Source organism: Petaurus breviceps, unplaced genomic scaffold, assembly GCF_028583685.1.
Source record: "Petaurus breviceps papuanus isolate PSGF00001 unplaced genomic scaffold, PetGlider_PUasm1.0 90775, whole genome shotgun sequence".
NCBI lineage: Eukaryota > Metazoa > Chordata > Mammalia > Diprotodontia > Petauridae > Petaurus > Petaurus breviceps.
The window spans coordinates 10,671,833-10,686,758 of record NW_027187342.1 but is presented as its reverse complement, the minus strand read 5'-3'; the positions used below and the strand labels follow the sequence as shown (position 1 = coordinate 10,686,758).

General features: G+C 36.9%; 1 protein-coding gene and 1 pseudogene across 12 annotated transcripts in view; both read right to left on the bottom strand.

The window, feature by feature from the left end:
- Positions 1-14,926, bottom strand: part of WDPCP (WD repeat containing planar cell polarity effector) — a 519,354-nt gene that overhangs the window by 341,260 nt on the left and 163,168 nt on the right. The gene's annotated exons all lie outside the window — the stretch shown is intronic.
- LOC138146912 (putative monooxygenase p33MONOX pseudogene) lies at positions 9,577-10,172 on the bottom strand (annotated as a pseudogene).

Genomic DNA, 14,926 nt, shown 5'->3' with positions numbered 1-14,926 from the left:
TAATACAAATATTTTATTAGATTCTCTATTTCATTTTAAAACTGGCCTCCTTGGGTTCAAAATGCTAAATTAAGTTTAAATGGGTCTAAACATCCCTTAGAGATATTATAGATCATGATTTTCAATTGTGCGCGGAAATACTTTATGTCAAAATTTCCCTTTCCATTATAATATGCTGCTTCTCTAAGTTATAAAATCAATTATAAGCATTAGTTTCATCAATGCCTGTTATGTGGATAGTGTTTTAATGAAATATTGCTTTCTTTATCTCATTTTACTGCCAAAAAATTATCTTAGAATTCCCAGGGGAAGTTATGGATAAAATCATACTAAAACCAATTCACAGACAATCCTCCTTTTCCCCCACAATACCCATTTTTAGAAGTGTTATATGATGTTTTGAACTTCAAAAGGGTATTTTAAAAGATTCTGAAGCTTTCCTTCAAACATGTTCTAAATTAATACTTCTAAATAAATGTAAAACAGTAACTTTTTTTCATTCTTAGATCCAAGAACCCCAGTATTGTCTTAAGTATATTATCATGGTATTCATGTTAAGCCAATGGCAGAGGCTAGTTAATAAATGGAAACTAATGAGACTTACAGACCAACTTACATTATGATATCACTTTCAGATCTCTTTGGGCTAAAGTTTTAGTCGGCATGTGTGGAATTAGTCATAGAAATCCCACTAGCATGAATGAATGTTCTATGACTCACTCCCCATACACTAAAGCATAAGACTTACCCATATACATTTTAAATACATGCATACAGATGCCTATATTCTTTCTCTTGAGCCTGAAGAAACTAAGGTTTCTATTTTCAAATAATTAACTTATGAACATATATCGATCTCCCCACATTCAAGCAATCTTCTACATACCTAAAAGGCTAGGTTATGTTCATTAACAAGATTATCCAAATGGGGCAGCTAGGTGGCGCAGTGAATGGAGCACTGGCCCTGGAGTCAGGAGGATCTGAGTTCAAACCTGGCCTCACACAGTAAACACAAAACTAGCTGTGTGACCTTGGGCAAGTCATTTAACCCCAATTGCCCTACCTTCCTTCCTCCAAAAAAAGAAAAATAAAATTAATTTTTAAAAAAGATTATCCAAAATAAGTGCCTATATAGCAAAATCTTTGATGGGATTTTAATGAACAATACACTTAACCGAGCACATCAAGTGTGAGGGTTCCTATTCTTGAGACCATATATGTGAACTAAAAAGTTTGAAGTGTGAATGTCATATTCAATCATAGCAGACTAAAAACCAAGCTAATTTGTTTAAACTTAATTTAAAGCCTATAAGAACAAAAATTTTGAATACATCTATATATCTATATATGTATGTATATATACAATTATATATATATATATATATATACATATACATAAGTATGTATTCAAAGAGGGTGGTACCCTTTTTAGGGTTGCTCATCCACCTTTGTGGTTTACCCATCACCTAACTTTCACCTGTGGCTCTAAAAAGCTCTAGCATGTGGCTACAATGGCCACACCCCGGCAAACCATCTCAGTAAATGGGCTAAACCAGGTTGAGGGTAACTGACAGGCCTCAAACCCATCATTGAATTGGGGGTGGGGGGTGTCTACACAAAGCATGTAAAGACGTCCCCTGGCAGAATGGGCAGATGAGAACAATTTGTTCTAACGGCCACAAAAGTGACTGAAACAGGCACTAAGAAGAGGTTGGTCAGGCATCAACGATGCCAAGGTCATCCATTGTATCCCAGGCCATCACCAGTCATCCTGACCTTTGCCTTGCCACTGGACTTCAATGGCTCTGGAATAGAGGGCGAGGTGCACTTCTGCCTCACTTAAATCCAATTCACACACAAGTCACTGGTCCTCTTAAAAAACAAAGGACAAACAACAACCCCACATGTAAATGGCCATGTATAAGAAAACACAGGGAATCCCACCTAGAAGTGTTCTTAGTGGTGGCCCCAGTTCTGTGGAGGGTGAACATCACACAAGACTAGCACTACCAGGGCTCAGATCAGGGTTGCTTCAAAGGCTTGTCTATGTCAACAAATCAAGTGAAGAAGAATTCGTCATGTGCTTACTATGCACCATGCACCATACTAAGGGCTAGGGATACAAATATAAGCCCAAAGTCACTGCCCCCCAGGAGCTTACAGTCTAATGGGGAAAGACAACCCATAGAAGGGAGCTGAAGAGGAAGAGGTACCTGAGTGGAAGCATGGTGGGGACATCGGGAGAGTGAAGCATAGCTAGTTGGGGCCTTTCCTCAGAATGGAGGATCCATCATGAGAGAAGGGGGACACAGAAACAGAAAGGAAAGGCAGATGAAACAGTGACAAAGTCCAGACAGTGAAATGTGGCTGGTCTGGGCCAGGGGTGGGGAACCTGTGGCCTCAAGGCCACATGTGGCCTTCCAAGTTCTTGCATGTGGCCTTTTGACTGAGTCTGAATTTTATAGAACAAACCCTTTTATTAAGGGTTCTGTGAAGTCTGGATTCAGTCAAAGGACCACACTTGAGGACCTAGAAAGCCAAACGTGTTCTTGAAGCTGCAGGTTCCCCACCGCTGGTCTGGGCCCTTGTTCGTAATGGAGGTTCTGGAAGGAACTCACTGATGGGAGAAAGGGGTCACAGGTACAGAGGCAGAAGGCAATTAAAGGACACACACACACAGATGATTATGGCTTTCTGCTTATAAGTTCTTCTCTTCATTAGAAACCTGAACTTGCCTCTGTTTAGTGTTAAAATGATAGGTGATATATACAGGCTGCTGGAGTCTGTGATGACATCATTGACCAGAAATTCTTTCAGATGATTTCTGAGGTCTTTAATAATTGGTGAAAGAATCCTTCTTGGGCTTCTAGAACATTCAGATTTCTCTGAATTAGATTCTGAGGGTTGTTCAGAACCCTTAGCACAGGGTAGAGGGCCACTTTAGGCATATCCTACTCAATTGAGGTGAAAATGCCTATCCTCTCTCTTGCTGAGTTTCTGCCTCAAAGCATCCTTCCATTCTTCTAGTACTGGAATAGACATTCAAGGACTCATTGATGAAGTCATTGTCATTGTAGGCAGCTGGTGGTGTAGTGGCCTGAGTGCTGACTCTGGAATCAGGAAGATGAGTTTGAATATGGTCTCAGATACTTAGTAATAGCATGACCCTGGGCAAGTCATTTAACCTCTGTTTGCTTCAGTTTTCTCAACTGCAAAATGAGAAAAATAATAATGAGGAGTATCTACCTTGAATGGCTGTTGTGAGGATCAAATGACGTTTTTTGTTAAAAAAAAAAGCACTTGGTACAATGCTTGGCACATAGCAGGTGTTGAATAAACACTTATTGCTTTCCTTTTCTTTCTCTTCCCTTCTTAGAATCCAGAATAACCTCCTTCCCTGGCCTGACTTCTTTTTCCCAATGTAATATCTGGATATTTTAGCTTCTGCTGGACTAAGATTGTCTTCTTTTCACTGGTACATCAAATTCATGCAGAGAGCAGGCAAGAAAATGGTATCAATCATTTTTTCATGTACCACAGAAGACAGCAATGTAATGAGGCACAGTAGATCATAAAACCTGCTTGCACTCACATACATATAAACACAATTCCTCATAAGCACAATGCATCAATGAATGCTGTAGAAAATAGGGATGGGACTTGTGATTTCACTAGAGTAAGATATAGTATCAAACTCAAACAGAAACAGGGACCATTAAAATATATGTAACAATCCCTAAGAGCCACCTATTGACTTAGAAAACCACAAATTACTATTATCTGTTTTATTATATTGTTATTTATTTTGTTCAAGCAATCAATAAATATTTTATTGGATACCTACTATGTGCCAAGTACTGTGTCAACTGCTGGGGATCCAAAAAAGAGGGAAAAGATAGCTCTTGTCCTGAAGTAGCTTATAGTCTTGTAAAGGAGACAACATGTAAACAAATGTATACAGAGCAAGCTATGTACAGGGTAAATAGGAGAGCACTAGAATTGAGGGGTGTTAGGAAAGGCTTCCTGTAAAAGATAAGATTTTAGTTGGGACTTCAAGGAAACCAGGGAATTCTTCAGTAAGAGCAGAGAAAGGAAAGCCTTCCAGATTTAGGGAGCAATCAGAGAGAATGCTGGGAGCAGAGAGGTTCCGTTTTTTGGTTTTGTTTTGCTTTTTTTTGAAAGGGCGAAGGTAGGGCAATTGGGGTTAAGTGACTTGCCCAAGGTCACATGGCTAGTTTTTGTGTTAAGTGTCTGAGGCCTGTTTGAACTCAGGTCCTCCTGACTCCAGGGCTGGTGCTCTATTCACTGTGCCACCTAGCCACCCCTGAGAGGTTCCGTATTAATTTGGTTTGGGCCACACTCAGAAGTGCTGTGGGATGCACATGGCCAATGCTCAAAACTGGGCTTTAAGAAATTCCTCTAAGTGACAGATAGTGGCTGGCTGATCCTGGCAAGTCGACTTTACCTCCCAGTGGCCCAAGTATCTCCCTAAGAATGTTATCTGTGGAATAGATGAGGATCTGCATTGTTAGAGGGAACTTCTTAACCAACAGTTCCCTATACTAATGAAATAAATGAAAAATAAGGTCAGTTTGGCAATTTTTTGGTATAAAAATAAGCTTAATTTCCTATGTGTTGCTCTAGAATTTTATCCTGGACGTATTGCTTACCTAGAGACCAGATTTTATGGATGCTGTGCATGTTTTAAGGCCAAAAGAGCACAGTAGGGATGCCTTAAGGATGAAATTACTAGGTGAATACACAGCTAAGTGAAGGAAAGGTAGAGAACAGAGTGAGGGAACGGGAGAAGTAGAAGAATGAATAACTGCATTGGGCCTAAATGAAGGAAAGGAGACTGAAATCCAGCTGGGGTCAGTTCTAGTTCCCTGGAGATTACTTAGACTAGTGAACTACATATTGTCCAACCTAAGAAAGCTGAGGCAGCCTTGCAGTCAGCTTCAGGGGTCTATTCATTGGCTTTAAAGGGGGAACAACATTAAATGCCAAAGATATAAGAGGAAAAGCCTCGAGAAAATCCCATTGCACAAGTAGATAAATCAACAGAAAGGATCCTAAAAACCTAAGGAAGTATTAGTAAAACTTTGAAAACAATATAAAGCTAACTTGACAAATAAAAACCTATTAAGGAAGGTAAACCAATAAATAGTGCCTAATAAAGACTGAGTCCTGTGGACTCCCCAAAGAGCATGGAAAAAAAAGAAAAGCTCCTAAATGTTTCAAAGAGAAATAAAATTAATTTAAAAAGAAATCAGGAATGAGTATGTCAGGAATTAGAGCTGTCAACACAGAATTAATACATCAGGATTAGCAGAACAGGATAAAGTGAATCTATGATGAAGCATTTATTAGGTGCCTATATGCCAACCACTATGTTAAGTGTTGAGGACACAACAAAAGGCAAAAAAAAAAAAAACAGTCTCTTCTCTCAAAGAGTCCATTCTCTGATGGGAAAGATAACATGTAAGCAACTATGTATAAATAAAATGCAAATTTAAAGGATAAATTTCAGGCAATCAAAAGAGAGAGGGCACTACCATTAAGGGTGAGTGGGAAAACTGTCTTGCAAAAGGTAATATTTTCATTGGGTTCTGTAAGGAAGCCAGGGAAGCCAGGAGGCTGAGATGTCCAAGCATCTGGAGAGAATGCATGGAGGTGGAATATGGAGTGGCCTGTACAAGGAACAGGGAGGAGGCCAGTGTCACTAGATCACAGAGTGCATGAAAAGCAGTAAGATCTAAGAAAACTATAAAGGTAAGAAAGGGTTAGGTTATGGATTTTATATTTGATTCTAGATATAATAGAAGTTTTCTGATCATTTCCCATTCAGTTGCTTTGCTAGACTTCATTACCTCCAAAGACTCATCATTCTACAAGATGAAATCAACTCTGAAACTCCTTCCTCCTCAGCACTCCATGTCTCTAGTGCCCCTCCTCTTGGGTGGGAGAGGGTCTGGGATGGACACTGGGCAGTTTCTCCATTCTCTACCATTTAAGGAGAAAAACCAAGGAATTCTTATCTGTTCCTACCTTGCTGTTTTCCTAGGCTTTATCATCTCCAGAAATTCATCCTTTTGCAAGATGAAATTAACTCTGAAACTCTCACCTCCCCACATCAGCTTCTCTCTGGCTGCAGGACTTCTTTATGCCCCACACTGGATAACATTTCCCCCTACTTCTCCACACCAGTTTTCAGGGGTTTTTCAAAATGTGTTAACTCCTCTACTAGATTCTGAGCTCCCAGCACTTAGCAGAGTGCTGGTGGTTAATAAATATTTATTGACTCTGATTCTGATTGGACAAAGGGGAGCCACTGAAGTTGGGGGGTGAGATGCCATGATCAGACCTACACTGCAGGAAGATAAATTTGACAGCTGAGTAGAGGATAGACTGTATCAAGGAAAAATTTGATGCAGGGAGACCAACCAGCAGGCATTGCTGTCCATATGTGTCCAAGTCTAAGTGTGAGGTGCTGATGGACCTTTTGCCACCAAGGAGTGGCAAAAGTGAAGCTATGATACAATGGGAAAGGTGGCAAAGGAGAGGAACTGAGACCAAGAGACTGGAAGGGAGGGGTTTCACTTCAGTGTTTCAAGGTCCTACTGAAGAGCATTTTCACAGTGATTAGGAGAGTTCACACCTGACAGACATTCCAACTCCATAAGGAATTCAAATAATAATAAAAGAACAAATAAGGAAATAGACCATGAACTAAAAAATAAAATTCAGGATATACTAATGACTCTCTGGAAAAGAAGAAAAAATAATGAAGAGAACAAAGCAAAGAAAAATTTCTTAGAAAAGGGGTCAGTAAAAGGGGTCAGTCTTGTTTTTGAATAACAAGAGATTGGGGAGAAGGAAAGGAAAAAGATTTGAACTAATCATTTGACTGCAAGGAAAACAGGAGGGAACAAAACCCAATAAAAATATCAACCAATGCAGAAAATGCAAGCAAAAGATACATACATAAATGGATTTAATAATGACATCCTGAATGAGTAAAGGAACAAATCAGAGAAAGTTAATAACTCTGTGAAAGAGGATGATAATAATAAGATAACATACCAAAACTTCTGGGATACAGTTTAAGCAATCTTCAAAGGAAAAATTAAATTGCTGAAAATAAACATTGACAAAAAAGGGAAAGATCCATGAGGGATATATAACTGAATTTACAATTTTGAAAATTAGAAAATAAACCAATAAAAAAAAAACCTAAAATGTGTAGATAATATGAAATCTTGAACATTTGTGAAGAAATAAATTAGAAATCAAGACTATGGAACTGAAAACAGAACTAAAAGTGATTAGAAAGAATAACAGACTAAAACAATCTTTACTTAAGCTAATTTAAAGGAGTGGAGAAAACTGAATTAACAAAGTGACATGAAAAAGACAAAGGAGGAAAAAAGAATCATCAGTTCTACTGCACACAGTCATGCACATGTCAGCACAAAGGAAAACTTAAAAGAAATGGAAGAATATTGACAAGTTAAATATAAAGAAGGATCTGTAATTTCATCCATTTGGTCATTCACTCATATAATGTAGGTCACAAAGTGCCCATCCTGTGTGATTCTCATCCATGTCCTCCCATCACAAGGTTGCACTCAAAGTACTAGAAGCCTTCATTCCTCACTTTCTCCTAACACTGTGAAGATATCAGTGTAGTTCTTTTACCACATGACCAGTCATGTTTTCTTTTTGTTATAGTCCTGTTCTTCTTTGGAGCTCCATATTGATTATATGGCACCCTGCTTGCAAACATCATGTAGTTTTCCGTTGCCTTCTGTTATTCTCATCTTTAGTTCTTTAGAGGTAGTGGTATTCTAAGTCTCCTTGCCACATATGTCAGTAAATTATTTATATTGACAATATGTGTCTTTGCTTTTACAGGAAGTTTGTGGTCAATAAAAGTGCTTTGTAATTCCTAAAAGCAATTCCCCTCTCCTCCTCATTTTCAACTTTAGGCCTGGTTAGTTATCCTTCTCTATTAACTATCATAGATAGATAGATAGACAGACAGACAGACAGGTGAACATACAGACAAAAAAGACTTTAATAATATATTCTTTTTTACAGTATGATCAACTAGAATTTATACCTAGACATTCAAAGATGATTCAACATTAGGAAAACAATATAATGAATCATAATAAAAAGAAAAACATTCAAAACCATGTGATTATACCAATAGATGCAGAAAAAGCCTTTGACAAAGTACAACAACTATTTCTGTTAAAAACCTATAAAGCATAACTAAAGAAAAACATGTAACAAAAAGTATTTATCTACAGGAATTTGGCATATTAACTGACCTCATATACTGCTCACTATAAAAAGAAGCTTTGAATTAAATAAAACTTCAGAGTATACAGGGGGTCCCAAAGGTCTTAGTAAAGTTTAAAATTATTAAAGCTTGGTGCCTTAATAGTCCAATAGTCCCAAAAGTCCTAGTGCAGTTTGAAGCTATTAAAGATTTAATGTAGAGTTATCCATATAGGGATATGCTAACTTATCCACAATCAAAACCATTTTGAGGTAAAGTTTAAGATTTAAAAAAAAATAACAATGCTTTTTAACTAAATTGAAAGAAAGAATATTTTGCAAACACCAAAAGTATCAGAATACATATGCAAAAATATGCTAAAATGATCTTTATCCAATTTTTCATATAAATATTATGGCAGTTAAACAAAATAATATTGCAAGCTTATATGAGTTATGATGACTGTTCTTTGATTCCATCATTTCTAACAAGAAAAGCATATCAAATTAGTTTAAAGAGAGAAAAACCTTTTCATAGGAAAAAAGAAATTTATCATGATTATACAAAGTTCAATACCCCAAAACAAAGTTTATGTTCTCAGAAATCTTTTCTTGTTCTCTTTCTTCTTTTACTTTAATATCCAAGTATCCCAACACCAATTATGCTTCATTACCAAAACTGTGACTATTTAGTTTAATAATTTTAATTTCCAAGCTTTGACAGGAATGCAAGTTTTGATATGATAGACAAAGACACAAAAGGACAACATGTTAACCCTGCCAAGAGGAGAAAGTTACATTTCCAGTTTTTGCTTAAACAACTTTCTTAAATATAAGAAATATTGTATTACAGATAATTGCTTTAATCTAATGGCATTTTAGAATATATTTGAAATCCTGAAAAAGCAGCCTATTTATTTCTCTTTTTTTTGGATAAAATATGCAGAACAAAGTCTACTAGATTTTAATTATTTCCCTTGCCCCTTCAATCTAGTTCTATAGATCAGTAATTGGCTTTAGTCAATTGTACTTTGAGAAGTCATTCAGAACAGTTTTGGGACATTACAGAATAGGTCTTCCTTCATTAGAAAGATTTGATCTTTGTACAAATATTTAAAGAAACAATTGCTACCTTCCCAGGAATATCATCTTCAGCAGAATTGTAAATGAATGACATCTTTCCTATGTCAAGTGCAAGGTGGATGGGAAGAAAGAAAAGTCTAAGATACTCTCTCTATGTAACAGTGGGTTCACCAGGGAACACAACTTTGCTCATATGAAAAGGGAGCTTCAGAACCCTGTCAGAATTAACACATTCATATCTCTTGGTTTGATGTTATGGGTTCATGGAGGTTGTTTCTTTCCTTCTATCACTGGAAGGACCATCTTAGGTGGCTTGAAGGCTGCTGGGTCTTCTGCAATTCTAGTAGCCTGAACCCGAATGAGCTCTATTAGTGATGGCTTCTGAGTACCTCTGTAAGACTGGACACTGAAACCCAAGTTGGATTTCTGAAGGGTTCTGGGTCCAAAAAGGTTCCATTTTTCAGATGAGGGTTTGTCTCTATCTCCATTTCCTGAGTCCATGCTGCCGATATCTAGGCCAGGTAAGGAAGTAGAAGATCCAGGAGTAAATCAGCCTCTGGGCTTTTGCTTGGGAGAAGAATAGGGTGTGCTACTCGAAGAAGATTGGGTTGAAGCAATCAGTCTTCTTTTGTCATTTCTCCATTTTGTAACTTCAGTTTACAGACTGCCTCTGCCACACAGTAGTACTTGGTTTCTTCTGTGGTGAGGCCTTTATGGGGATCTGTCAACCCTGCCTGCTGCTAAAAGCACTGGATGTTCTCTTGTGTCTGTTCAGGTGCATCTGGCTCTCTGGATGATGCCATGAAAGACCAGGTGTTTCTCTAGACAGATATCCAGAATCCTGATTCCTACAGTGAATGTCTATGGAAGTTATGCAAATAAGACCAAGATGTCAAAAGGGAACATTCTGCAGCTAGTGATGAACTAGCAAAGAGTATCAAGCAGCTCTCACGCAGAGGCTCTACAGACAGCTGGGTTTCCGTGAGGCGAAGGAGGAATGGAGGAAAGGGGGGAAAAGAGACCGTCCGCAGGCTGAGGCTCCGCCATGGACAGGAAACTGAGACTAACAAGGCTCCAGGTCCCTGTCACTCCCTAATCACCGAAGAATGGGGTGAACCAAGGCCATGATGCAAGTAGTGCCAAGACCCAAACAGACCTCAGCAGGGAGAAGTAGGGTGCAGCTAGACTATTTATTTCTATTCATGAAGAAAATACTGTGGAAAATGTTCACAGATTTAAAGACTATGACTTAAAATTTTTCCAATATAGTTTATTTTGTTTTAACTTGCAGAATACACAATTTAGAAGTATTATGAAACTTCAACACAGTCAGAATTGCAAAACTTTCTAGACCGGAATGATCAAAAAACATATAATTTATTCTCCATGCTGTAGTAGTTCAATAAAATTCCTTTCAATTACAAAGAACTACTTTCCTAAAATACTAAATTTAATCCTCACATTTTGAAGCACAAAATGTACATTTCAGTTGTACAGTATTTACACAATTGCACCACCTAGTGTCCACATGAAAGATATTTATTTTTTAAAGAATCCAAGAAAAAGTGGGAAATGAACATTTTATTAATTATCTAGTTGTTACTGGGTGATTTATACATTTTCAAATATAGTGAGTTAGTCTTATCTTGGCATTACAGTTTTTAAAAAACTATATTAATAATTAAAATAATTCAAAATGAGTTAAAAGCATACTCACAAAGTCTTGCTTTGAAGCATCATCATGGTATGGAAGGAACCTAGTGGTTTTAAAATCTATACCATTTGAAAATAAGCTATTAAAGGTTCTAAGATGCAGGAAAGACTTTGTGTGTGGTCCCAGAAACTGAGTATATTTTCTGAAGTTAAGTCTAGCTAAATTCAGAGAGGGTCTTCCCTATGGCAACATAGCATAAAATTCTTCGGCTAGGATGGTAATCCATGTAACAATGAAAAATACAAAATGGTGCTGAGTTTTTTAATATCACCTCTCATTTCTCTGGTAACAATAACAGAGGGGCAGAAAAGCAGGGAGAAGATGGTATGAACTATATACACTGTAGGGATAAAAGTCAACTTAGCTTTTGGTACTTTAAATGTAAGAACCTTGTCTAATGTCTAATGAGCAAATGTATCATTGGAATTGAGTCATATCAATCTTGGGAATTTCATTATAAAAGAAACCAGGAAATAAAGAAGCTGCAACTAAACAAAAACAGACTCACAGGTTCTCCTTGTAGAGGCAAATAGAGCTGGAAGAGTTATCATACCACCAAAGGCAACATGAAACAGTATTTCCTAACATGTTTGATCATCTTATATTGCAATGCTCATGATAAGCATTTGCAAAGAAACCACAATGAAACAAATGCAGGTGATAAACCATTACCAATTGCAGAAGATGAAAAAGCTAAAAATTCCATGAAGAACTCATTTAGAACTTACATATTAAACCAGTATATCCTTTGAAACTTGGTGGCTTTCAGAGGGAAAAATGTAAAGATACTGAAAAGTATGGTTCTGGGGAAAGGAATTAGAAATGCCCAAACACTTGTTTACTATTCAGAAGTCTCACTCGTGAATATTTTCTGTGTGGACGGGAGGTGGATATCAAGAGCACCAAATAAAAGCATGAATAAAAGAAATTTTAGATGCTTAACCATACAGAAAGATTCATTATTGACACGAATAATGCTAAAAATCAGCCATTTGTGTAGAGTCAAGGCTGCAGGCATCTTAGAGAAAAGATTAAAATTAATATTAAACTGGAAGGATTTTTTTTTCATCATGTAAGTACAACTCTAACAACCTGACCTATTTAAACAAGTTAATGATGCTGAAAAATGGGAAATGTTTGAAGAAAGGACATTGATACCTATTATAACAAATGTATTCAGTTTAACTGACATAAATCAGTTGACATAAAGAGGAAACCAAAAGAACTTTAAAAGTGTCGGTCAACAAACACTTGATCTCCTTGCCAAGTGAAAAAAATGTAGCTGCCAAGGGCAATGCTAGTTTAGAACATAAGCTTGTCTATAAAATGTTATCAGGAATTTCCAGTTAAGATGGCAGTATGAAAAGTGATGGAAGAACCTCTTTCTCCCAAATATATTCTAGCAAAGATATAAAAGAGTACCAGGTCAAATAATGATCCAGAAATCTAAAGATAAATAATAATAAATTCTTTGATCAAGCCCAGGACAGCACAAAATGATAGCCAGAAACTTTATGAGCACTGGAAGAAGAAAGCTACCATAGAGATGTATGCTGGTATATACAACATACTTTTAAATTTAATCCATATTGTTAACATTTTCTCCATCATTTTCTTAAGTCTAGAGTGACAACCAACAAAACAATTAATCCATCCCTGATTAGTAGTTTTTGCCATGGTGTAAAAATGCTTGTGTTGAAAATTTAACAATCAACTCTTATCAATTGGTAGAAGTTGGCTCTTGTACACACTTGCTGCCATGGAAGCAAATGGGGGCTCAGGTGAATGGGCCTGAAGCTGCACTCTTACTAAGGATGTTATAGAGAGGGTTGAATCCTATAGAACTTGAACTAGAGACATTCCAAAAGAACCAATATGCTCCTACTAGGGTGCTCCACAGAAGTCACAAATCTATGGCCCAGTAATATTTCTATGGTACCTGAAACCTACAGTACTTGTCTGAGCTCAGAAAAACAGGCCCAAGGAATTGAAATTCTGCAACAGGAGCTCTGTAAATTAGGAACAGGACCAAACAGCAGGACACAACCATGCCATGAAGAGCGTAGGAGGAATGTAGTCTAATCCAAAAACAAAGCGCCAAACTAGGAACTAAGTTCTAGGGAAGAGAGTAAATGGAAGAAAAAACCAAAACAATGAACACAATGAAGAAATGGTACTGATTCATTGAAATCCAAAAGGTAAATCCATTAGAAGAGAATAACTACAAAAATACAAGTAAAGTTTCAGAGGGGCAAAAATAAAGGGGGTAAGTGGCTCTATGAATGGATGAAAGAAATGAAGACATTTAAAATGAAATCATAAGTAAAATAAGAATTGTGTAAGGAAAAATAGGAAAATAAATAGCTTAGAACCAAAGTTACAAAAGCTTATCCAACTAGTGGAATCCCTGAAAATTAATTGAAGCAAGCAGAACTCACTGTTTCCATGAGACAAGAAATGGAAAAAGGTCAAAAGATTAAAAAAAAAAATCAAAGAAATGCAAGGCATCTGCTTTCAAGACACAACAAACTTGGAAAACATGTCCAAGGGATAATTTAATAATCACTGGACTCCCTGAAAAACAAGGTCAAACAAAAAATCTAGATGTTGTATTTAAAGAAATCATAAAACAATCCTATTAAAAACAGAGGGAATATGAAAACACAGAAAACCCACCAGTTACCTATTGAAAGAAACCCCAAATTGAAAATATCCAGGAGAGTCATAGCCAAAGCCCAGAACTTCCAGCAGGGAAAAACAGCCAGAAAGAAAGAGCTCAAATAACACAATAAATATCATGAAAGACTGCTGTAATTCCTATAATAAAATATTACAAATAATAACTTCCCTTGCAGAAATGAGTATAATCATACAGTGGGGGGAAATGATCTTTAATTTCTCAGCCAGGCATGGAATCTTTATAAAGATTTACCATGTTTTGGTACATAAGAACCTAACAAATGCAAATAATCAGAAATAATGAAAATATCCATATCCTTTACTGACCATGTTAATACACACACACATGTGAGAGACTATGAAGCTAAGTAACATAATCTTACAGAACTGACATATCAAAGAACAAATCATAGAAACAATAAAAGGAAAGACAATAATGACATAACATAGTTTCATGTGACCTTCTCTTATCTGTGCACATTTTGGAAATCTCCTATTGGAATCACAGAACTTTAGATAAGATAAACCGGGCCACTGAATCAAACTTATACCCGCGCTGGCATCCCAACACTCTACAACATCCTCAATACATGATCAAACAGGCTGAACATCTCCAGCAAAGGGGGACCTCAGTACTTCCCAAAGTAGCCCATTCCACCTTTGGACAGCTATAGTTGTGAAAAGTATGTTGTTCCCTTATTTCTGATTGAAATCTGCCCACTGAAACTTATACCCAATAATCCTGATTCTGCTCCCTAGGAACAAATGTAATCCCTCTTCTTCCTGACAGCCTTTATATTTGAAAATAATTATTGTCTGTGCCCACTTCTTCTCTTCTGAACACTAAATATCTCCAGTGCCTTCAACAGAGCCTTGTTGTGTCTCTGGCCTCCTAATTAGCCTAGTTTAATTCCCTGAACATCCTACAGTTTTTCTATTTCCTTCCTAAAATGGAATATTCAGAACTGAACGTGATTCTTCAGATGTGGGCTGAACAGGACCTGGGTTCTAACCCTGACCCTGCTACTATCTTCCTTGATGTATGACATCAGGCAAATCTCTGTCTCCCTAGGTCTCAATTTTTTTATCTATAGAATTTAACCTTTAAAGGAACTTTAAAGTTCCTTCTAGATCTGAAATTCTATGATTCTATCAAACTTCTTG